Below are 27099 nucleotides of genomic sequence, written 5' to 3' on the forward strand. Positions count from 1 at the left end.
TTAATGTTATTGTAAGTGTTGATTGTTTCATATTTTGTGTTTTGTTAATATTTTATAATAATTTGTTTAGTGCCCCTGATGTAGTATGAAATATTAATGTCCAACGTCAATAATTTATTATTGGGAAGGTATTACTGGACGGATAATTAATGTACCTATTGTTATATTATTTCTGTCGCTTTGGATTTTGTTTGATAAATATTGTTTTTAAAAATAATGTATTTAGTTGAAAATGTCCCTCTGAGGCGGATGTAACCGGTCCTAATTTATTGATTAGAAGTGAAATAAGTACTAAAAAAAATGCGTTTTATTAAATTAAACAATAGCCCTATTTTTAGATATGAAGCATCAGCAATTGTTTACGTCTGGGAATGTTTCAGAAGCAGATACCCAAGACTGAGATCCCCACGCTATCAAGTGAGCTTTGATTAAGTTTACTGAAAGACGTTATTTAAGAAAAAGTGCCATGGGAGAGAAAAGCACGGAGACAGAAAAAAAAAATAATGATATATAAGATGCAAAAAACAAAGCTAAAACAATACGGACAAATAAACTATGCAAAGGGGTCTTTCTTATCGTCATCAATAAGATTACAAAATGCAATATAATTGGCTTTTATGGCGACCAGGTCGGACGGCCTAATGGCCCCAACAGCTGTTTGGACTGACTTAAGCATCTCTTCTCTCTCGGAGCACATTCTCGGATATTCCCAGAGGATGTGGTTTGCATCCTGTAGTTCTCCGCCACATGGATATGCTGGCCAAGTTACAAGTCCAAACTCACAGAACTTGGCGAATCCACCATGGACTGTCAACTGATAATAAATAAAGTGAGGATTACTCACTAGTACTCGTAATTAGGTGCTTCACCGTTTTACGCTCTAGTAATAGAGCGAGGTCGCGCTACACCCCACATCCATCGCCACGTCTCCTGCCTCTTGTCATGTGGGACCTGTAGCGCAAAAATTGCTATTGTAGTAGGTACGTCTGTACATAAACTTCTGATAAACAGAAAGAAGTTTAATATTGCCCACGGTTCAAACCCTTGCGGCTTAAGTCTAAAAATGAACTTAAAAGCGAAAACGAAACGTGAACTTTAGCCATCTTTTATAGTTAACGATCCAGTCATACTTAATTCCAACAACATAAAATTATTATTATTAAAAAATTAATACAATAAATTGACCTAGGGTTCTTGGTGTAATTTGAATTAGATTTTATTTGAGTTTTGCGCTGTTACATTTGAGTTACTTTTTGCGACCCGGGCTTTGCCTATTGGCATTTTCAGGCACTATGAGTACTCACCAATGGCGAATACATACTGATAACAAATACAGTAAATTGTTGTTTATATGTATAGCAATCCAATACAATAAAAAGAGGAAACAATCTTATTACCTAAGAGCGGCATGCATAATCTAAGATTTCGATCCTAAGGATAAGTAGCCAAAAAGCATGACTTAACTATAGAGGAATCCTTAACCATAGACTACTTTTGTTATGAACACGCCCCCTTCTGTATTACCATTCACCACTGACAGCTGCTGTCAAAATAAATTCGCATGTCTAACAGTCCATACACTCAAATTCATTTAACAATGTATCTCAATATGGATATTGATAGTGTTAATTCGTTTGGCATGTACTTGCAGAATATTATTTTACTTTTATATGCCAGCCCGCAGAAATACAAGATGCCAAGTGATAAAATGACACTTGACGCTAGTGTTACCATGTTAAAAAAATATCTTGCGATGCCTGTGGAATCACGTATAATGACTTATAACGGAAACATAAGAGTATTATAATTAAATATTAACATGTATTTATAGTTATTGCATTTATAAAATGCAGTTGTCATATTTTTGTCATCGTTTGACAATTATAAAATAATTTACCTAAACTATTGAAAAGAGAATTTTTAAATATGGTATTATTTTCAATAGAAATGATCTTAGCTAAGGACAATGTTTCTGCATAGTGTTTTCTGCTAAGGAAATTTTAGTTATGACAAATGTTTCTGCATTCCGCTCTAAGTAAAGGATCGTGTATATATATATATATTTTTTTAATATTTTGAGTATTTAAAAACCTTTCGACTGTTTAATAACGTAATACTGCATCTATTTATTTATTTATATATATACATACTGTTTTAATACTATTCATTTGTGTTTAAATGTCATATTGTGAACGTCTTAAATTAATAATATGTAAACACAATTTGATTTTTTTAAATCTTTGAAATTATATACCTACCTATTATCAATATTATTCAGTAGGTAAGTACATTAAAATATCATTAGACTCGTAGACAATGGAACTAGGTAACGTGTTGGGAATAATGAAAGCTAATGAGAAATGTCACTTAATAGTAAGTACACCTACCCACTAAGTAAAAAACAAATAAATAATTGTAAGGTATATTCCAATAACCGGATAACTGATGGCGGCTCTCGTGGTGCAGTTGGTAAGGCGCTCGCCTTCCACCCTAGAGTTCCTGGGTTCGATTCCCGGTCATGACAAAAACATTTATGTGTTTTTCTCAAAGCCTGGGTGTTTGTGATTGTTCAAAATTACTAACAACCACCTTGTACGAAAAAGCAAGTACATGGTTATTAATAATTCTAAAAAAAAAAAAAAAAAACCGGATAACTGAAAGTATCAACCACTATAATGTCAAATTTTAAGAAGGTGTCTATATCAATTAAACAGATTATTTACATACAAATTTTTCTTTTTCTTTTTTATTACCTATTTTTTAGACATGTCATTTAGCGTCCGTTTAGTTACCACTGAAAAATAACATATTAAATTATGGTAGAGTTAATGATAGACTAATAAATAACAATATCTAAATACCCATACAATAAATGTTACTCACCCGCATCTCCCGTAGCAGAAGTCAAGTCAAAAAACAACTCATAACTCGCTCCCAGATGGAATCTGTTCAGAACAACCTCAGATAAAGCGACAGTTATGCTTTGTATTTAATTTTCTGTTTGTTGCTCAACCACAGTGTATTCTATTTTGTATATATGCTTCCATATTAATATATTGTCCAGTGCACTCTTCGTATATATTTGCTAATACTATACGAGTAGCTGCAATAAAGTCGAGAGAGGAATCCGTTTGCTCTACGCCGTAGATGTATTTTTATTATTATTTTCTAACCTTGGGCGTGGTCCTACAAAAGTAATACATTTGATTTACCAACCCACGGAAAGATTAAACATTTAAATAAATTATTTATATATTGGTAACAAAAATAATTAATCTTATATTATTAATGTAAACATTGGCTTTGAAAAACTTTGAAAGGTCGTAAAATATCAATAAACAGGGGGTGCCGGATGAAATCCCGAATGCTGAAATCGCGAATGGCCGAAATCCCGAATGGCCGGAATCTCGAAGGCTGAAATCCCGAAAAATAAAAATTCCTGAAAAAATTGCGCAAGCTTAACACTTATCTTGAATTGCGCAAATTTTACAAGAGTGACAAAAAACCATTTTTTTTGTGGTAAAATGGAAACTAATATATTATGTAATAATTGTCAAAATTATATGTATATATTTTTTTATTGCATTTTCTTTTATAAAAAGTATTTTAATTATTAATGTTTGTATTTTTTTTATTTTTCGGGATTTTGGCCTTCGGGGTTCTGGCCATTCGGGATTTTGGCCATTTGGGATTTCAGCATTCGGAATTTCGGCATTCGGGATTTCGGCCTTCGGGATTTCGGCTTTCGGGATTTAGGCTTTCGGGATTTCTGCATTCGGGATTTCGGCCTTAGGGATTCCGACCTTCGGGATTTCAACCCAAACCCATAAACTGGCTATAGCTGAGATCGACTTCACGATACAATCTGATATCTGGTAGAACACAATATAGAAGTATCTGATAGTCATACATAATTACCACAATAAGTTTTAATGACTTCTGAACCTTGATTTTAATGATTTTACATATAATTGAATGTCATCTTTTCATAAATAGTAAACACCAATTTACAAATGTGTGAGTCTATTTACTATTAGATGATTATTATTTTTTAAATGATCTCATTCTTATCGGTTATGTAAACTACATTTTTATATGTTTAAGTATTTTGCATGTTTCATAAAAAACTGCCAATAAAATAAACTGTTATTAATCAATAAAATTGAATAAATACACAATAAAATTTCAAGAGCTATTATATTTTTATTAAAAACAATACACAATATTGCATTATTGTTTGAACATATTATGTACATAATTTATAAGAATAATATAAATATTACAAAAATCTTAGAAGGAAATGGACTTCATACATAGCATTCCGAGCTATCCGGTTTATCAATTATCCTTAACATTATAAGAATTAATATAATATCTCTTTTAATATCCTTTGTCTCAGTACTAAGGTAGTAAATACTGAAATTGCACTTATTATCGGCGATCTCTTTCTGGTTGGAGCAAATCTGCGCAAATTTATTTACTTCAGTCGTTGACAATTCTGTTGCTTCATTGTTGATATTGCTACATCTGGAACCTTCTGGCAACTTCCTTTCTTCAATGTCACTATTGATTACTGGCAAAGGGTGCCTGTTGAAGTTAGGTGGGCCGTGGTAGGTAACTGAAATAAAGCCCAAAGACAGCCATACAGGACTTAAATTATAATTTGAAAAAACCAACAAACACTAAAATATATATATACAAATGGAATAATCAATTGTAGTTCAAACTCAGACTAGAAAATTCTACTGTCTTGGTAGTTTAGCGTTTTGTGGAAGCGACTGATTAGGATCGGTTTGAGCGCAAAAAAATGAATACGTATACAAAACAAAAATATAATATTCAAAACACGTTAGGATTTTATACATACAGCTTCAGGATTTAATGTTGTCGTTGGTAAATTATATTTTTGTCGAATATAAAATAATGAAGTTATTATTTAAATACATTGATGGGGAATAAAAAGGTATTATATTATAGGTAAGGTAAGGTATTTATATAAAGGTATAAAAGCCTACCTTTAAATAATCGCCTAATTGGAGTCTTCACCACTGCTATTCCTTACCAGACTGCTCGAATTTATTCTACTAATATGATATAACCTAATAAGAATCTTAAATATATCAGGATATTATTTCAAATACACTAGGAAACTTTGGCACTGAAGAAAATTTCGCGCGTTTTCTTTGCCTCCTCCAAAAACTTTCTCTATCCCGAGGAATTCAGTGCCGGCGCATTACAATTGCGTCAGTCAAACATCCTTAATTCCTTCATAGGTCTATCTCAGTTTGAGCCTTCCAGGTTTTCTATTATTCTCAAATGATGTATACATAGATAACTATCCGTTATTAGTTGCAAGTAGCCAGTCTACTTTTTCATAAGCCACGCGACTATTTCATCTCCATTATAATGAGTATAACTCATCAATATCATTTACTTTAATAAGGTAAAAAGATCATTCTTTGAGTATCCTATTTAAAATATACACTTTTATCTCATCCTATTTACTGAGTGCTTAGATTTTAGAAGCATCACAAATGCCCATCAAACACCCCGGCTTCGTATTTATATGTGGATGTGACGCATTGGCTTACAGAAGAAGTGACTCTTCTTTTTGGGGCTAAGGCCCGTTTCAGACGGGACACCAGTGTCGCGCTCGATATAATATATGAGGCCTTTGTATTCGAATAAAGGGGCCTTTGTACTATGTTTATGAACGCCTCAGAGCTAATGAGTCAATGCATAATTTTGCGTTATAAATTAGAACATAAAACTGCCTGCAGTAATAAAAAAACAAGTGTATCGGCGGCTTGAGAATGTAGCGGCCGACGAAAAAGTGTACCGGGCAAGCGTTCACTTATTAGCTCTGGGGCGTTTATAAACATAATACAATGGCCCCTTTATTCGAATACAAAGGCCTTCTATATTATATCGAGCGCGACACCGGTGTCCCGTCTGAAATGGGCCTAATGCGTATGCCGGCGATTTTTTAAGAATTCGTGACTCTTAAAATGCCAATGTGCGAGGACACTAATACGTAAACACTTGAGAATATCATATAAGTAGATGCTTTAATGTTAAAATAGCATCTTAATTGTATTCTTTATTAAAGTTCTTTTCTTTCTATAATACTATTCAAGCATAGATTGTGTTTGTATAATATCTAGTTTTAGATACCGCGTCGTAGGTATTCCATACCGCGAAAAGCAATATATCTTCTTTAACATTATAAAGTGTCTCGTGACAAATAATTCTCCCGCTCGGGTTAAAAATAAGAATGGAGCTGAATAAAAAATGAGTGAGATAAAATTCAGTTCCGTCTGCAATTTAATTGCTTTCGTCCTATCTGTCTTTCTTCTCCCGGGAGATAAACCGGTCTATTCGCAAAGACAAGTACAAATGGACACATTGAAAACTTATTTTTTTCCCACCAGAGGGGGCTATACATCAACGGAAGTGTACATTTTATATATTTTTTGAGGGAGCATTAGAATATTTCCACAAATACTTACGTTGTTTTCTTTTTGTTAGTTTTTTTGCTACAAAAGACGTTGAATATTGAATTAATCCGCATTTACGCTGAGGTATTCTAGAAACATCTAGGTAATTATTTATTTATATATTTATTTAAAGAAACATTGTGTACATAATAAATCAGAATTGAGGATATTTACAACATAAAATTTAAATTGAAAATAAACCGGTTATAATCAAACAAGTTAAATAAAATTATAAAGTAAACATTACCCTCACAAGAAAGAAAAACATAAATAATGCTAAAAAATAAAATACAATTTTCAAAACAAAATACACAGTATATCATTGAACATTTTTCTATATGTATTATGATGTCTCTGGAAAACATATTGATTAGTCTCGCAGCCCTCGATAATGCTGCCAGATTGTTCTGCCACAAGGAAGGAGCTCTGATCCAGAAGAGGTCATGGTGACGACCACCTAAGTAATTGTGACCAATGCATATAAATTGAAAATTCTTCAGGACGTTCAGATTTGAAACCATCCCTTGTGAGAGCAGGCAAAAATGCCTTTATAAAAAATTCTCGTGTGAGCTTAAAGAGTGTGAAAAGAAATCATACTTTAAAGAAAGGTAGTTGTTAAATACTATTTCGAAGAATTATTGAAAGAAAAATAATTATATGACGTGTTAAAATAAAGACAAAATAAGCTTGCGCGCTCTAAAATAGCTTGTAGAAAACTTCATAAGGGCTCCAGATAATAGATCCATAATCACTAACGATCTGTAGAGTGTACGTAAGGAATTTTGATTCTTGATATCTCCGGATAGGCAGACTAAATCAAGAATGCCACATGTTTCAAGCCAATTCATAAGGAAGGCTGTTATAATGCCGAATTATTTCCGTAACGAGTCTCAATATATATTATGAAGGTTCCAAATATTCAGATTGGCCGATCAAGTTCTAGAGGTATGCATATGGTTTCTGCATGAATTCCATTGGACACTCGGCACCAGCACCACTCTGAGGGGAGATGTACTAATTACCTCAAAATTAATGCAAGATACCTAAGTATGACCGACTAAAGAGAGACACCCAATAATAAAGATCCCTAGAGGGAGTTTGTGTAGTCAGCCATGAATCATAATATACTGTAATAAACTATTTTTTTATTCAACGAATAAGGCACAAGATTTGAGAATGTAATATTCTATATTTTGAATATACATAATTTGAAAACATCTCATGCATATACACACAAGAAAAAATCATTTTGTAGAAAAAATACGACACCCGACGGGACTTGAACCTGTAGCTGCTGGATTCGCGCCAGTATGCTTTTTCAATTAAACTACGTGCATCTTAGTTAATTAAGACGATTTTAACTAGTAGTTGTTATATGAAATGCTTATCGAATTGCGTTATAATGATCATTCGGCAAAATTATTTTTATCATTGATTTTAAAAATGATCATATTTTTTACCATGTCCAATTTGAAGAGGATCAGATGGACCACTTGTATTAACAGATTTTTATTTTTACGAGAAATGGAAGAGAGCCACTTGCTCAAACATATTAGGTTCATAGTCGGGTACAAATACATATTAAGATAATAACGCGTAATTTACTATAAAATTAACAGAATATATTTTACACATTATATTATTTTTTTAAATGTCGCATTTGGATTTCGAGTTATGATATATTAAACTTCCGTTTAATAGAATTTGTTTGATTTATTAAGGCTAATTTCAATAATAAATAAGCAGCAATTTATATACAACTATGGAGGGTCACGTGCGCCGTTTGTAAATCTGGCCACCATCAATCAAACCGCTGTCCATAGAGACTACCACAAACCCTTTAAGTATTTTTCAAACTAAAAAGATAGTCGGTGTTGGCCGCAGAAGCCCAAAAAACCGCCATTCTGAGGGTGGCATAACATATGCGAGCTATCCGTAAATGTCTCAAGCCAGAGTCGGCTCGTAAAACATTACGCAGAGATATTAAATTACCGTGGCTAATTCACGAAACGCCTCTGAATTAGCTCACAGCTGTTGTAGAGGTGGTCATGGGAACGTGTAAAATTTTGGGTGAATAATCAGTGATATTCATCGTGAGAAGCTTTGTTTATTTATCATTGTATTATTCTGAAATTGAAAATAATATAGCTAATGTCTAGACTAGGCGTAGGTACTATATTATAACACTACAGTGCAATCATCATCATTATCGTCATCATCAGCCTGAATCTATCTACTGCTGGATGAAGGCCTCTTCAAGCTGCTTCCACTTCTCTCGGTCCTGTGCATTGCATTGTCACGTACTTCCGCAGAACTTTATCATTTCATTGATCCAGCGGCCTATAGGTCTACCTTGCGGACGTTTTGTTCTTCTTGGATTCTACTGGATGACTATATTTGTCCAACGATTGTCTCTTATTCGAGCTATGTGCCCAGCCCATCTCCATTTAAAGCTTTTAATAAACTCTATTACATCGCAGGCGGCTCTCGTGATGCAGTGGGTAAGGCGCTCATGGTCATGACAAAAACATTTATGTGTTTTTCTCAAAGCCTGTGTGTTTGTGATTGTTCAAAATTACTAACAACCACCTTGTACGAAAAAGCTAGGACATGGTTATTAATAATTCTAAAAAATAAAAAAAAAACCATGTCTGCTTCCTCCACTCATTCCTCTTCTTGTCCTTTCGCGTTATGCCCAGTGCAATAAATTCTTCTTATTCAAATGCTTCAGATTCAGATACAAATTTAATCATCGAAAAGTAGTCGATAAAATAAGCCCTAATATAAAATCTGCATAATGATCTAAATTTTATCGAAACTGGCTCTATTGACCCACAGAAGCCTCAAACTAACATTCTTCTTTGTCATAATGACTCAAAACACTTTTGTGCACGTGTTGTACTCACCGAAGTCGTTAAATCAAAATATGATATTTTCATGCTTGTATAATATATTTATGCAATAATTATTGATTCGCAACAACATAATTACCACACCTCATTAACCTAGGGTTGGCAGGTAAGTTTTTCTCTTAAGACGACGTCTTCACTGAGCCTTTTTTAAAGAGGAACCTAGCGGAAAAATACGAAGCTTGCAATTTGATACATTTTTTTGATAATTTACAATTTCAACTGTATTAATGAATAAATATGTAGGTATCTGAAAACATTAAAAAGAAAAATATTTTTTATTTTAAGTCAAAGATAAGCTTACAATTGTAAAAAATGTAATAAAATGTGAATTTGTTGAATCGGACCGCACCCTATTATTACATATATTTTATGGTCATATTTATTATTCAAATTTAGTTTATTAAGTTTTCTAAGCATCACCTAAGAGATTTTTGGCTAATTCATAGTTTTAATATTTTTTATATCTATTTTAAAAAACATCGATTTTTATAAACAATATAAATGTGTATAACTTGAAATCCCTTTTATTTATATCATAAAAATATTTTTCTTTTTAATGTTTTCAGATACATATTTATTCATTAATACAGTTGAAATTGTAAATTATCAAAAAAAAGTATCAAATTGCAAGCTTCGTATTTTTCCGCTAGGTGCCTCTTTAAAAAAGGCTCAGTGAAGACTTCGCCTTAAAAAACATCCTGCGTATTGTGTACCATGTTGTTCTGCGTGCTATTTTCCTTGATGTTTTTGACTTCAGTGACGAATGTTTGTTTACTAAGGCAATAGCTTCGGTAGGCTCTTCAGGCTCTTCAGGCTCTGCTGGTATAAATGGTTACCCTTTCCCAAAACCAACGGTACGCGCTGTTACCTAAGAAGGTATCTATTCAATTATTAAACGTGCTCAATGTTGCTTGTCAGTATTTTAATTATAATTACACAACAATAATTATATCAATAAACAAAAGAAGTGGTGTACGATGAATGAACGGAGAGTATATTATCTAATAAAACAACATTATACTAAATTGTAATTATAAAAAATAGTTTTTACAATATTTTAGTGGTTCTGTTTTCATATTAAACTGGTGAATGAGAATGAAGAATCAGACGCCGTGGATAAGTCTGCATGAGATGACCAAGATCAAGCCTAGATTGTTCCGTCAGATATGAAGAAGTTTTCATACCATTATCATGACTAGAATCTTGATAATGATAATTTTATAGTAAGAAAATATTAAAGGGTTATCAACAAACTTAGATTATTTTGTAATTTGAAATTATACCGATAACTAAATTTTGCTAGTAGGATAAAATAGTGAATTTAATGATATTAGAATACAAATTTAGTACAGAAATAACAGCTCAGTTAGTTTTCAATTATATTTCTTGATAAAATTAGTGATTTATTCATGCCCAATATTTTACTGAAAATATATAGAGTATGTAAATGAATTAAATCTACAAATTAAATTAACCTAGTAAAACACACAATATTCTATGCGAGATTGTACTACATAATAATTATGTTATGAAAACTATGTTATTATTGTAGAGTTTCACAAATATGTAAGTGTACAATATTATTTTTACTTCGGTCGATAATTTCAAACTTGATGACGCTGTCAATACGTAAATTGAATTTTGTATGTTTGAACTCACGGAGCGGCGTAAAATAATATGATCGAGGATTTGAAATATTGTACACAGGCAATATTGTTATTTTCTACATTAAAACATATAATATTAAAACCACAGAAACTTATGATATTTCAAGCATAACGCCTTCTCTATTAAGGCTATACCTCAGTTGAGGCATGGTCTAAAAAGATCGTGACTAGGCGATGCATGGATTGTGCAAATGACGCGAGCCGAACGAAATATAATTTGTCATAAAAATTCAACATGCGTCCATTTAATGTTCTGTTTATTGTTCTATTAGTAACAATAATAATATATTCATTGACATGTTTTCTTTTTCACGTAAATGGGTAACGTTTTATTATCATCTTTACACGATTTAAGAATTAATACCCCCGTCGCCATCACGAAACAAATTGACGTGTTCACAGCTCGACTTTCGCTCTCCGATAGCCAGCGAGTCCAAAATTTCGTCGCACCTATAATTGAAATTTTCCGTTTCACTGAAATATGCTCTTAAACAAACATCTCACTCAGTAGATCATTGGGGTCCTAGAAATTTTGCAAAAATAAAAAAAACACTAAATACGTTTTCGCACCTGTGTAAAATGTAAATACTGGTACTAAGTAGCCTAATGACTAAAGTATTCATACAAGATAACTAAAGTAGTACCCGTAATCAGAAAAGTACCCAATATGTGTTCTATTGTGTGTATAAACTTCTGTGAGCAATAAATTGTATACAAGAATAATATATGTACGCAAAAATTTACTCTATTTGCGGTGATAAATGAACATATAACATTATTATGCCACGAAAAAAAGTACCTACCTAACAAAGAAGGGAAAAAATATATTATTGCGTTATTCAGAGTGACCAAACATGCAAAAATTATAGTTAAAATTAGTAGACATTACGAGATTGCAAACCCTAATAGTTTTATGTCTACCTATTGATCACTAAATATTACATTCTAATAATTATTAATTTAGAAGCTGTTTGCAAGACCTAGCGATACAGTTGGCTCAGCTAGTTTTAACAATTATTAACTTACTCGTATGGCAGCAGGTTGTATGTATTATTAACCCTGCCGAAACAGACATAACAATCTTTGGCGGCTGCTGAGTATCATTGGATGACTAATTTTGACGCCGCTCGTCAAATCCTTTGACATCGTCGTGTAATACAACAATATTTTGTTTTACACGCGTATTTATCGTTATCTGAAAGCAACAGTGTGATAAGTAGAAAATATTAGTTTAGAGATATAATTGAACTTTAATGTTTGTGTCAAACAAATGAAATTGTTAACTATATTAAGTATTTTTATTTTTTTTCTGCGGTTTTTAATATAGGTATGATAATGGTATGAGTTTTTGTATACCTTTATTAACAGTGGGATATCTTGGTTATCTTACTGTTGCTTTGAATTTATAAGACAATTTTAGTAAATGCAATAATTTGTTAAATGGGGTATTACATTTTTTTTTAATCTCAGTAAATCATTATGTAGGTATAGCTTTCAGAAATCGATTGGCATATTACATCCTATCTCAAAATCAACTTTTTTCAAATGTCTTATTGTTGCTTTCGTGTAGTGATATATTATTTTTAACTTTACATCAGGCCTTGCGGCTAAATGTTAGATAGTAGTATAATATAATCAGTAATAAAAGAGAACCAACCTGGGCCGCATACGTTGAATTAAGTAGATACTACGTAATTTTTTGACCATCTCCGATCCTGAAAGGATCATAATATGGGCCTCCACAGAGTGGAGGTTTTGTATTGACAGATTTTTTTTTTTTTTTACGAGAAATGGATGTCAGCCACTTGCTCAACCTATTAGGTCCATACCCTGACACACAAAAATTGAAAAACAATATGTGTACTTGCCAGACCCATGATTCGAACATGGGATCCACGGCTTTATAGTCCAACGCTTAAGCCGCGCGGCCACCGTTCTACAACCATTCTATTCGATTAATATTTAATTAATTGAGTTGCTTGATACTAGCAGGAGTTTTGAGTAAAAAAAAAACTGGTGGAACTTCGTCGACGTAAGTAAATTCACTTCACTTAGTAATTACTATGACATTAAATACTTAACATATAGGATTTAAAAGAATAATATTTGTCATTCGGTGTATTTATTTTTAAATAGTTAAATAACAAGAAGGATTATTTTATTAACATGTATATATTAAGATAATATCTGGTAGTTAGGGTGAAACATTTTCATTGATTATTGATCGTTGAAAAAACGTCAACCCATATTTCGGGACGTCACTGGCACTAGTGGAAATGACATCACACGTGTCAAGCATATGCAATAATTGCCTGGCTACTCTATGAATATAATAATTGCCCTATGGAAATGTATGCAATTTGATAACAGCGGCCGAATTTAATTTTACGTATTATTTTACACAAATTGTCAAAAACATTTTGCAATTACACGTAAAATAACATGGGTTGTGTGTGATTTTGACATTCCGAATTGTATTTTTACCAAAATCTGCCAATTCGTGCTTTGGATATCCGAGGAAATAATCATCGATTTGGTTTTAAAAAAACTATTGTTCATAAATTGGGGATAATATTGTAGCTGATCAAACCATTCGCCACCTTATATTTTAGCGTTACAATCTGACTATAATTTTAAAATCCTGCCTTAATGAAACCATAATAGTTTAGGTATGCTATGGGTGATCCGACAAAGTAATGAACACTTTTTCAGTCATACTTATTTGTGTATGTATGGTTTAATGGCATATTTTTAGATATTTATAGATAACCAAATATTTTTTACTATTATCTACTATGGCTTAGACTAGGTAGGGTTTAATTGAGTTTTAAAATCTAATAAACATTATCAACACATTGTTGTCTTAGTTCAATGACCACTAATACGTTTGTCTGAAAAGTTTAGTGTGCAGTTTTTATATCGGATATTAACAACCCATCTCCACCCTTCACCACTGACTGCCATATATCCCTCTTGTAGCATTGCTGCTAAGTAAGAGAAACTATTCTAAGGCGATGAAATTCGTGGGGATTTTACATAAGGACGCGCAGTATCACACTCTCTTAAAACCACATATTATGCCATTTCCATGACGAACAAACAATATGTTTGACCATTTCCAGGGCCGGATTTATTATATGGTTAAAGGAGCTATAGTTTAAGGCCCTCAAACTTGTAGGGGCCCGGGATCCCAAAAATATTTTTTGAAAACATATATGAAAAAACTTTGTGGCCCAGATCAAGCAGCTGCTCCCGCATGAACGAATGTACAAAAATATGTGGCTATCTATTGTTTCTAAAATATTAACTATACTGCTATCGAATTTAATTGCAAAAATACATGTCACTGAAAGAAGTGTTTATTGTGCACAAAATCTGTATAACATGCAAAAATCGTTAATTTTAGATTTTTTGGCCCTACCGGTACCTACTAAACATTGAAACTACTAATATGTTTCATTTCATCAAAATATATGTAGCGCTTTTTAACTAAGTATTATGTATGTGAGATTGCGCGAGATTTATTAGGTAAATGACATACATAATATAAGAATTTATTGTATTTCCGTTAGTGTAGAGGCTATTTGCAGTAAAGATTTGAACGAGCCAATCATATTTCAATTGATAACGAATTTCCTCCACATGTCGTCATATCCGATCTCATTGCGACGTGCACACCAAATCAAGGTTATTCTATATACATTTATTTTGAAATTTAAAAAAAATAATTTTTCACATTTTCTCAATGTTATTATAAATAAGACAAAAGCAATAATCTAAGATATTTTTTTTAATAAGGAATAGGTGTATGTTTATTATTAAGACGGTACTTCAGTGAAACGGAAAATAATTTTCAACTATAGGTGCGACGAAATTTCGGACTGGCTGGCAATCGGAGAGCGAAAGTCGAGCTTTGAACACTTCAATTTGTTTTGTGATGGCGACGAAGGAATTAATTCTTAAATCGTGTAAAGATGACTAGAAAACGTTACCCATTTACTTGGAAAAGAAAACATATCAATGAATATTATTATTAGTAATAGAACAATAAACATAACATTAAATGGACGCATGTTGACTTTTTATGACAAATTATGTTTTGTTTTGCACGCGTCATTTGCACAATCTTCGCGTCGCGTAGTCACGATCGTTTTAGACCGTACCCCAGTTGAAGTATAGCCTTAACAACGTGGGTTTATAATGTATTCGGAATACCTACTAAATATAGTATAACAATAAGATTATATTTTATATTGAAGTATTCTTATTTTTCCCTCCCCTATTGGAAGGGTCACCATCGGAGCAATCTTCATTGACACTATGTGCTAACTGGAACAGTTGTACCAATCATGGAGGTTTTTCGGCGTCTTCTTATTTTACTAATATTTCCTTACACTTCATATATTCTAAAATCAGGCATGTCCAACGCGACGATCGGGGTTTGGGCTTTGGTCGATCGCACCATAGATATTCACAGTAACCGAGTTGTAAAAATGTAAAAAGCATGTACGATTTCAGAAATTTTTTCAAGTGGTTGAGTTTTAAATTAACTTTTTTTATATAGCTTACAGGACAGTCGCTTTCATATTAACTATGAGGAAGCCCTCAAAATCTCGTCATATCACTTAATTAATATTGCATCACTCACGGCCTGCCACAGGAGTGAGGAAAAGAGACGAGGAATGCTGTATTTTTGTTCTCTCATAATATCGTTAATCATCTTGCCAGTCCAAGTTTTGATGATATCCATATCTATACAGATATTATGGCCTCATCTCTTCCCTTAGTAGGATAACTGATGTCTAATGTCATAAGTTGCCATTATTGTGTAGAATTTTCCTCATATTAAAAGTTTTTGGAGTCTATCGATCTGGCATCGTATGTCCATGGTTTGATCTCCATCATCGTACACGCTATCGTTTACTTTAAAGAGTTTTATTATTCTTAGAAGATAAACTCACAAGTTCTCTTCCACGATATGTCAGATCAGTTATCAGGATGGTTATTACGCTACGATGGTATTTAATGTATTCACTAAAACTCGTACCTACTAATTCCGAAGTAAGTGCACTGTACCCGTAGATAACTGTTTATATATTTTATTTTCCTGGCTACCCTTTTTACTGTCACATTAATAATTTGTAAAGTGTTTTTCACGGAAAATTTGTAAGTGGAACAGTGTTGAAGTCAAGCAATGACATGCATGTTTCCGGCAAGGAAGATTAATGAAGCGAACGTGTAGACCTCTTAACAGATATCTTTTGACGTGGGGAACTCTGCACAGCAGCAAGATGTGTCTGCCCACTTTGCCTACAAAAACGTGCCGAATATGAAGATTACAAGGCATAAAAGTATAATCGCACTAATGCAAAAGGAAACGAATATATACAAATCTATTTTAAATATTTTTTACAAAAGAAAAAATGTATATATTTCCATTTTCCACAAATTTTCTTAATTATTGAAGACACGCAGTCGTTTTGATGTCATGAATAGTGCTACATTTTATTACAACGTTTTTATTAGCTCGTATTCTTGTTTGTCCGGTGGTTGTTTGTCCAATACAAATCTTGCAATAAATTTTTAACTAACTTCCCGACTAGCTAGACATTTGAAACTTTTAGAATGTATCAGAACACGATGCCAATGCATTTTTTTAATACTTTTAGCCATCTTTAAGTAGAATTGAATTAATTTTTAGTTAATTCTGTTTTATATGAAAAGTTATTTTGATACCATTATACGTGCGTTACTATGGAAATCAATATGAAATAACATTTCATTATTCAGTATTTCTATCAAGTACATTTTTTTTGATCGTTTAAGCTAGTCAAGTCAAGTTTATATGATTCAACAGAAAATTTAAAAGTGTTGTATATAAAAAGTTCTTTTTAGCTTGTAATTTTTATAAACTATATTAGATACTGGAGCAGAAAAAGTCGTTAGACGTTTGGTTATTTGTTGTTTTACGTGATCAAAAATATGCGAGATATAGATTTTATATTCGCACTCAATTTCAATTGAAATGATAATTTTGTACTGAGCTCGATATTATTGCTTACTTGTTACGTGTAATGTGTCCGTCGTCAATATATCTCATTATTTATCTCTATTGAAATGTTCTGCCTTATATTAATTTGACTTTTAATGTTGCATTTTTATTGGTCGTCAGTCGCATCTGGAAATTTTTACGTAAACAGTTCACCGCAGGACACTTATTCGTGCGCCGCAGTACGTGAAACATGAGTTAGTGTAACATTTAATCAAATGACGAGTGCTTCGTTGAACATTTTTCACCGTGGAGTATATTTGTACGTATGCTACAACATGTGGCGAATTTTATGAGATGTCTTTACTAGGTTAGGTTAGGTTAGATTAGGGTTAATCTAATTGGAACGGTACTATTTGAAAAATATCGCCGCATTTTGAAAGATACGTACAAATGTATTCCACGGTGAAATGTTCAACGAAGAACTCGTCATTTGATAAAATGTTATACGAACTCATGTTTCACGTACTGCAGCGCACGAATAAGTGTCGCACGATGAACTGCATACGTACAACTTACATATTGTAACCGTCGTCAGTATCCGAAACTATAAGTGTGGGATCAATCCTCGTACCTAGTTAAATTCACATCTTATTTTTCCCATATCCGTTCAATTCAGTGCAAAGACCCAGTGAATTGGACAAATGCCAACTATCATTCCTCATGAAAATATTCATTAATATAATAATCTTCACACTGCTGCCTCCGATATTGGGCCAAGCAAGCATATTATTATCAGTTTAAATGGTAAGACTCCCACCGTCCTAGGAGATGGTTGAATTTATATAATTATCTGTTATTATATAATTACCATATACCTTATAGAATAAACATTTCATTGCAATTAATAATGAGTCTTTACAACACACATAATATCTATTTGTTGTTGTATGCACGTAATCATTTTTTTAGATATGTAACTAAAATAATAGTTTAGAATGTTTAGATCATAGTACACTCACAGTTTTAGTTGCAATGTAGGTACTTATGGTCGGCTCACACATACCGCAAATGGCACAAAACCTTGCAACAGTCGAATGTGATGTTCTCATCGCGCATAATACCCGAAACTTAAAGGGTTGTATTGTTCTTTAGGATACCATTAATCGAAAGGTACTACCTAGTACCTAAATTTCTACCAGCGTTTATATTTACACATAATATGTATGCAACTGTCTTTGGGAAAATAGTTCACTTGTATCATTTTCTTAAGGAAGCTCATTGTGAACTTGATATTTAGCGTTAAAAAATAAGTTTTCAATTGAAAACATTTCTTAATAGGCCATTTATTGGTATGATCAATACCTCCTTTAAATTACTGCAGTATATAAGTAAGTAAATAAAATGTATGTATTGTGTTCTCTGGTGGTATTTTATACGAGTACCATTTTATAAATAATTTATTATAATCTTTATTTTAGACGTTTAGTCAAATGCTAGTTCGCTCCCATACAGCCAAATATTATTCGAAAAATGTACTAATGAGGTGAAAGTTAGTACGTTCGGTGGTCCGGTACTTGAACGTTTTTGTTAATGAAGCTATCGATCTAAAACCTTCATTGATCTCTCACAGACAGGTTGGAAAAAATAGATTTTGCACCATTTAAATAAAAATACTGTTGACTTTATTCTTAAATTAATAAAAACTTATCTTATATGATAGAAAAATATAATTCTATTTATTTTAGATTAAGTAAATATGAAGTCGAAAAATATAAAAAATAATCTCGACTGTACATTATTTCAATATTATACTGTATCAGAGTTTTAACTAAAATTTAAAAACTCAGCATAGTTGCCCAGTTGGTAGGCCAAAGTTGGCCAATTATGTTTTATGATTACGTGATTCCAATTTAAAAATGTTTGTCGAAAAATGTAACGCGCGAAAAATTTAACGCCGCACGGGAAACTCATAGTTTATTTTAACATGTGAAAAAATATTAGCAATGCAGTTTCAAAAAGTAAAACTTGCGTTCCCTGTGGAGAATGAACTTCGCGCAATGTTTTTCACACATTTTTGCTTTTGACATTCTGTTAGTATTAATTAAAATAAAATTGTCACTTTAACAATTAGTATAAAAGTAAATAAACTCGTGTACAAAAATAAAATTCAAAATTATATAGACGTGCATCTATTGTAATAATACAATAATTACAAGTGACTGTCACTTAAATGTTTGCATTTTGATCAAAATTGTGACTATATCCATGATACCTGAGCACAACATAATATAAATTTTTTTAAAAATTTCTGCTAATCTTTTTGTTAATTCCATTATAAATGAAAAAAAAAACTATTAAAGCATTATTAATAAAACTTACACAGCTTAGAGATTAAATTGTTGGTACCAATTTAATTGCATTCAAAAAGTTCGTAAGTAAATAATGCACAAAAATAATGCACATGCAATAATTTATCACAAATTTAATTAATCAGCTAGTAACGGTGGAATGGTGAGGTGAATTGCGGTTAGAGAGAATACATACAACCACTTTTAATCTAGAGTTAACAATACAATTTAATTACGAGTAAAAATATAGTGGTGACATTTTGAGCTCAGTTAGCAGAGCGTTTTAGTTTAGATTAAATTGATAACTAAAGAATAATTATTATTTTCTTTTGTACATTCAAAATTGTCTTGATTTTGACATTTGGCCTTGGTTACTTACGTACTATTATTTGCGGATTTTTCATCTAAATAATGATAGTTTATTGAAAAAAAAAGCTTTTTAGGCATTCAACACTAATACAACATATTTTATCGCAGTATGGACAGTGTAAAAGGTTAATTTAAATTTATAGTAATTTTTCCCAGCTTTACTTTCAGTTAAACAAAAACTTTGACTCCATATACAAAGGTATTCATTATCGTGTATATGAAATCAATCAAATACTAATTATAATGAACTATTCGGCCATGTACTAATTATTATCTCCAAAAAGTACACATTTTTTTAAAGTATGAATAAATTTATTTACACAAAGACAAGAACATTACAAATTATGAGTTTCAGGCGGTAAAAACGTGTCATGAAAAAAAATTTAAATTCAGTAATATTATAAAATTTAAACAAGCACTAAATTCGATTAAAGATATTCCAATCTTTCGCATCCTTACCAGGACAGGTCATGATACCAGAGATCTAGAGCTGTCCACAGGATCCAAGAGGGATTGCGGCAGGTACTCGACCCCTGGATTAACCTCGGAATATATTTTGTTATTCTTTCTCACATTCTTTCACATATTTAAAATTATTTTTTTGAATCTTTACTACATCAAATCTTTTTTTTTTTGATACAAAATACCTACGACATATTTTTTAGTGACAATGAACTTACACAATATAATATTTTTTTTTAGAATTATTAATAACCATGTTCTTGATTTTTCGTACAAGGTGGTTGTTAGTAATTTTGAACAATCACAAACACCCAGGCTTTGAGAAAAACACACAAATATTGTGTGTCCTGACCGGGATCAAACCCAGTAACTCTTGAGTGTAAGGCAAGTGCCTTACGCACTGCACCACGAGAGCTGCCACACAATATAATATTATTTTCATACTAGATTAGAGCACACGTATTGTGAAGACATACACTGCTTCAATTTGTAAGTTTTTATATTGTAGAGTAAATTTAACCGTCTATATTATTATTATATTTTCATCTTTATTATTTAATGGGAACAGAAATGTATTATACATAATAAAGATAGATAAATATAAGGTATGTTATATTTATCGTAATTGTTTCCACAATTATTATAATATTATGACATAATCGGTTTCATCCTGATGGACATTTTTAATTAGTAATAAACAATTTTATAACACAATATTTATACATTTCTGTTGTTGACAAACAGGCACAAAACTCTGCCAAGATAAACCAATCCAATTATATCTCTATACAAGTGGTTTCCAAACTTTACGTTAGTACGCCTCCCTTTTAAAATAATCTAATCTGCGCGCCTCCCCACCTTTAATTTCATTAAACACATTTTTACACAAAGTGCTTTTTTCTACTTAGCGGGCTCGATATATAGATTTCATTGCATCCGATGCAGAAAATTTCGTTTCGCATAAATGTGATGTTACGAATGGTAGCAGTTCCTGCTTGCATTGCTTTTCTTGACAAAGTATTATATTATTCCTCAGTTCAATTCAACGAAAATTGAACAAAGGTTTTTATTTCCATATAGCCATTTTTATTAGTCAGGAAATACACTACAAATAATTATAAAATAAAATTATACGTGTGAATTATCATCAATCACACACACCACACAATCAGATCAAATTGTATCACACAGACACATTGGTATATTATAAAATGTTAATATGCTGTAACCGAACTTTTCGAACTTTTTTTACTAATATAACGAATTTATGGTGTGTGTTTATCTCACTTAACTGGTCGATCCGCAACACTGGGCCCCCAGACTAGAGCCCTGTCAGCCCCCCTCTTGTGGAGGCCATGCAACATATTATAGAAATGAGGTATAATAAAATTAGTCTCCATATCTTCATACAGGTTGCAAACAACCTAACTTTTATAGGACCATTTTTTATGTAGTTTATAACTAGTTGCCATTTTATAAACTATGCATTTGCACACTGCAAACCTGTGTCTACATTATTGTGTTAAACTTTTCGCGCCTCTTTTTGCAACAGTCTGCGCCTCCCCAGTTTCGAAATCTCAGAAATCGCTGCTCTATACTAAGTAAGAATGATAAAATTAATTTGACCAATTAATAAAAAGTCATTGAAAAAAAACATAACAATATAACATGGCAATGAGTAACAGTAACGGGGGAAAATGTGGGCGAGTGAGTCGCCACTGGAGTATCTCTGAATGCGTAAAAATAATGCGAAACGTTAATCAGATGACAATTAGTAAATAATTCTGTGCACATTTAAATATTTTAAAAACGGTAACGACAATAATACCAACCAAACATTAGTGCAATGTTGTCAGATCACGAGCAATTTAAGGAGTAGAAAGCTAGGGCATGGTTCATAGACTATAGATATATCTAGACGCCACCCGTTGCATTGCTAAATGAAGCTACGTGCCGTGCGTTTGGTTTGTGGGCGAGCGAACGCATTCGCCTACAAATTTAATGTTCGAGACCATAGACCATTTCGCTAGTGCTCGCCCAAAGTGCTCGCACTAGACGCTCAGAATTAAAATATAATTTTCTATTTTTTTACGTTATATAGTATTTTTAAGCGGTCAAAATGCAACCATTAGGTAAAGATATCCATAATTTAAGTTATTTTAAAGAAACACTAGGTCACAGATATTAAAATAAATAATAATATACAAATAAATTGTCACGAACATGTATCAACTTACCTATTAAACGTAATACCATCTTCTTGCTTATCAGTACGGCTACAATATTTTAATACAACACGCAGAGCCACCTTTCCTACTTAATTAACTAAAAATATATACCACTGCCTTTATGTTTAACACAAAAAATAGCAAATTTAGCAACACGAACTCGCAGATTATCGATGCTACGTGAAGCGATTCACCACGTTTTGCCAAAACTGACTCAAAAATATGTAGACCTTTTATCTTACTCTAGCGCGTGTCGCAGAGGTTATAAGGGTGCCGAATACTTTCTCACTCGCACTCATGCATCGTTTTTGTTCAGGCCTTGGTATGGTTAGTAATTAATGAATTATAAAAAAATGGAAGAAAGCATTTTTACCTTGTTTTACAAAAAAATATTAGGATATGTTCGTATTAGTTGGTGGGCCGCAATATATAACATCGATGACTTTGGATAGTGAACCGCAGTTACAGGTAAATAAAACTTGTCCTGATCGTTAATTGTTTTGTTCCTGATGTGGATTAAATACTACGTATTTCGATGTACGTTATTAATATTATTGTATCAATGTTTCACGCTATACCAGCTAACAATTTCAAACTTCACTGCATATGTACTTGCATTTTTTTGCGTTGTCATCAGTCAAAAAATAATGCATCATGCATGAACGATAGTCTCCGCCCGTTTCACGTATATTTTTTGCTGAATATCATTTCACAAAGGTCAATATGACGAGGGTCTATTCTACATAAATAAATAGTATGGCACGGAAAATTAGATAATATTAAATTGTCGATAGTGTATCTATGCATGTATTTAAATCAAAAGTATAAAAAAAAGTGCTGTACCTACTCGCACTAAAACTAGAGAATTAAATTTAATGTTGTTTTTTTCATCCATAGATTAGCAGATGTCATATGTATTTTGGGGCTTTTTATTTGAATTCTAGTTAATTAATTTATATGAGTGAACATTAGGAAGTTACAAAATTAAGACTTCCATAACATTAGATAATACATATAAAGAAAAAATAAGTAATTGACACGATATATGGCGATAGTATGTACAAAAAAAAACATTTGGTTTATAACTAAATGGAATAAAAGAAATTAGACAACAGAATCTTAAAAATAAAATCATATACCTAACTAGTCTCATAACCAGTTAACAGTGGAAAAGGCAAGACAATCCACGCAACAGTATTAGGTTTGACATGGTGTGTAACTGAAACTCCTTCGGGAAAGGCATATATCGATGGCTTAGAGTTAAAATATTGTCCATAAATCATAATATTGAGAAAACTGCAATTAAAAGTTTGCAAACCTTGGAAAATTAGATTTTGTGATATAAAAATAGATATATATCTATGAAATGGTAGGTTTAGAAGATGCAATATTTTAACACATAAAAATATAGGCTATATTTGGTACATTTCAGTACTTAACTCATTTTCGACCAAAACTGGAGATACAATATTTTAGCTCTAAGCCATCGATATACGTGTTGCATGAAATCTTCGAGATTATTGCTCCGTCTCGTGGTAAAAATAATTTTACCGTCTGAGCTAAGTAGATCATATATAAAAAAAAACCTTACACAATTTTTTATAAAATATATATAAAACTAGATTAAATGTGTTACTATTTTAGTATAATTAACGAGCGCTCTGGTTAGTAAAATTTTCCATTTTGAGTGCTGATTTTAAACGCGACTTATGCACAATATAACCACACCATATTCAGTTCAGACATATACTATAATTTGAGTGGTTAGTTAAAACCAGGAATCTCATCAAGCGAATCCACAATTAGAATCTCTTGATTAAAAAGTATGACTATTACATACTATATATTTTATTTCAAATAGGTACACGTCTTTTAACAAACAATTATGTACGAGTACATAGCGCCCATGGTGGACTTTTAGTACCACGTTTCACAAATTCATAATATACATAATTTTGAAAAACACTTTCTGAGAAAATATGTTATAACCAATAGAAAAAATCATCTCCTGGGTTTACGCCCCGTCCGTCGCATTTACCTCTATGCTACGCAGTGACATACTGCGACAAATCTTAACTATTGGCCTTGTTAAAACCCACTCATCAGCGTTCTTTTAAATCAAGCTAATTTGGCAATCGGTTTTTGTTTTGTTAAATCAAAGTAGATACCTATTACTTCAATTACTAACCGACGTCGTGGATTTCTCCAATATTTTTTATGATGTAACTTACTTGAACTTGCTAATAATTTATAATTAACTATTTCTTTTATTTAACGAATAATTCACAAGATTTAAGAATATACCATTCTGATTATTGAACATAGAGGTAAATGCGATGGACGGGGCGTAAACCCAGGAGATGCAGGGTTTGATTACCTGCCGGGGTGGCTTAATTTTTTCGAAAAGATTTTTTCTATTGATTATAATATATTTTCTCAGAAAGTGTTTTTCAAAATTACGTATGTTCAATAATCAGAATGGTAGATTCTTAAATATTGTGAATTATTCATTGAATAAAAGAAATAGTTAATTATAATTCATAATATGTTGGATTTTTTAATTAACTGCTTGAACCTAAAAGTTTGAACGTTTAGCTGACAAGCTTTTATTAGTAAATAAAATGTTAAGAAATCTCCATAGCAGGAGGCCAATCTCGCTCGACAATCCATGTAGAATTGCAGAGCCAATAATATTATTATCAGATTATGTACCACGTTATTTATTAATTAATACTGGTTTAAATATCGTTTTGAGTGTAGTAAAATATAAGATTATTGAGAGAATTAATTTCTGCTCGACAAAATTTGCATTTAAATATCATTTATTCAAAAGCATAATGCCAGAGTATCATAATTAGCGTAATCCAATAATTACACTCGATTTTCGTATAGCTGAAAGCCTTCGTATTATTATAAATCACTTGGCATAGCGACACTGTTTTGTTAGTAAAGAATACTTACCAGAATTATGTTAAATCTTGTTCACAAGCCTTGCTTTATACCCAAATTGCTTGTTCCGCAAACAAACTTTGTATCGATCGCTTCTACATGCCTTTAAGCAAATTTACAAACTTAAGTCTGTAAATAGAGCGTAATGTACAGTTTAAGGTCGCCCAAATCATGCGCACTCATGGTAATGCAAAATAATTATAACAAACATTAATATAAGTTGGCCCAAGGTGGCATTGCTGGCACAACACTAGTCTCTTAACTCGTGGATACGGGTTTATTCCGCACCTGGCTAAATTTAGGTGCGTATTTGATTCAGAATAAAGGCTTTTAATGGTTGAATAATTATCTGAAAAAAATCTCGTACCAAAAATATAAATTTCACTTTATTGAAACCCATATACTCCACTTAGTTAATTTTACTATATAACTTATTCTATTATTTTAAATTGCATTTTTCGACACAGTTTAGATCAGATTCCAAACTGGGGGGAGCGAAAAGTTATACCTATAATACTTTATTGCTTCGTATATTTTTTTCACTTTTTTATATTTAATTAAACAGCGCTATCTCTATTGGCAAAGACAATAACTTTTTATAAACCTCAAACTGCTTATTTTAAAACATCCTTATTTGCATTTGAGAGTCTTTATATAATTTAAATTTCAGTGGAGTGTGAACGGTGGTTGAATCAAATTAGCGTTCTATTTTTTTTAAATATGTGTGTGGACTTATTAAATGACAGGTGAGTCCAGCAAAAATAGTAGTTGTCAAAAAATCCTATAGCTTAGGATACCGTACCTTGGAACAGAAATTGTATTTTTTTTTGTTATCATCGTGACTAAAGATTCATGATTGGGCCAATTATGGTGGTACTCATACCTTTCTTCCTACCTTATAGATATTGTAGATATTGTTACAAGTCAGCAGTCACGGGTCATAAGTCGATCGTGACGAAAGATACATTCAGTTAGATCTAGACAGCGGACGTGCCTAGGCTTATTAAAGCTAAGCCGTCGCTAACTGGTACTTGTGTATAGGGTGATTCGTCCAACGAGCCCCTTTTAACGTTACAAGCAGATACACCAAGATAACGGGCGCGTGTAGGCTTGTTACATTTAGGCTGTCGTTACAGAATGACTCAGATAAAACACATCTGTTCGACTTTCGTTGCGCTAAATCTGATACAGTTTGCGTGAACGTTACGTCTATCATCCCTCCTGAACGTGTCATCATCATTTATCATCAAAAACCAAGTGAATCCGTAAGAGTTACATACAAACCGTCCGTTTACCAGTGCGCGAGTGCGTGAACACCGAACCGGCTCCAGCGCGCGCCAGCCCTTTTAACTTAAAAGGTCAGTATCTGGCATCCTGTTAATCCCTCCCTCTAGATCCGCAATCCACCAAACGTCACCTTCAAATTACAGTCCACTGCAAAAGCACCACAAATTGATTATAGGTAAATTGCAGTTGATTACCTTGACTGTATAACAAATAATACAGAATCAGAACATTGACTGCTAACTAGATAATTACTAATTGATTACCACATTTAAATGGCATGCTAATTATATCTAACGGCCACCTGATCGTTACGCGATAGGCGCATTTTTAACGTCCTATGTATTAAGGGTCAATTATTTACTTGCATAGAATGTGGAGGATTTTATAC

The sequence above is a fragment of the Rhyacophila brunnea genome, unplaced genomic scaffold (genome assembly GCF_057557595.1).
Source record: "Rhyacophila brunnea isolate RB1 unplaced genomic scaffold, BYU_Rbru_1.0 scaffold_9, whole genome shotgun sequence".
Taxonomy (NCBI): Eukaryota; Metazoa; Arthropoda; class Insecta; order Trichoptera; family Rhyacophilidae; genus Rhyacophila; species Rhyacophila brunnea.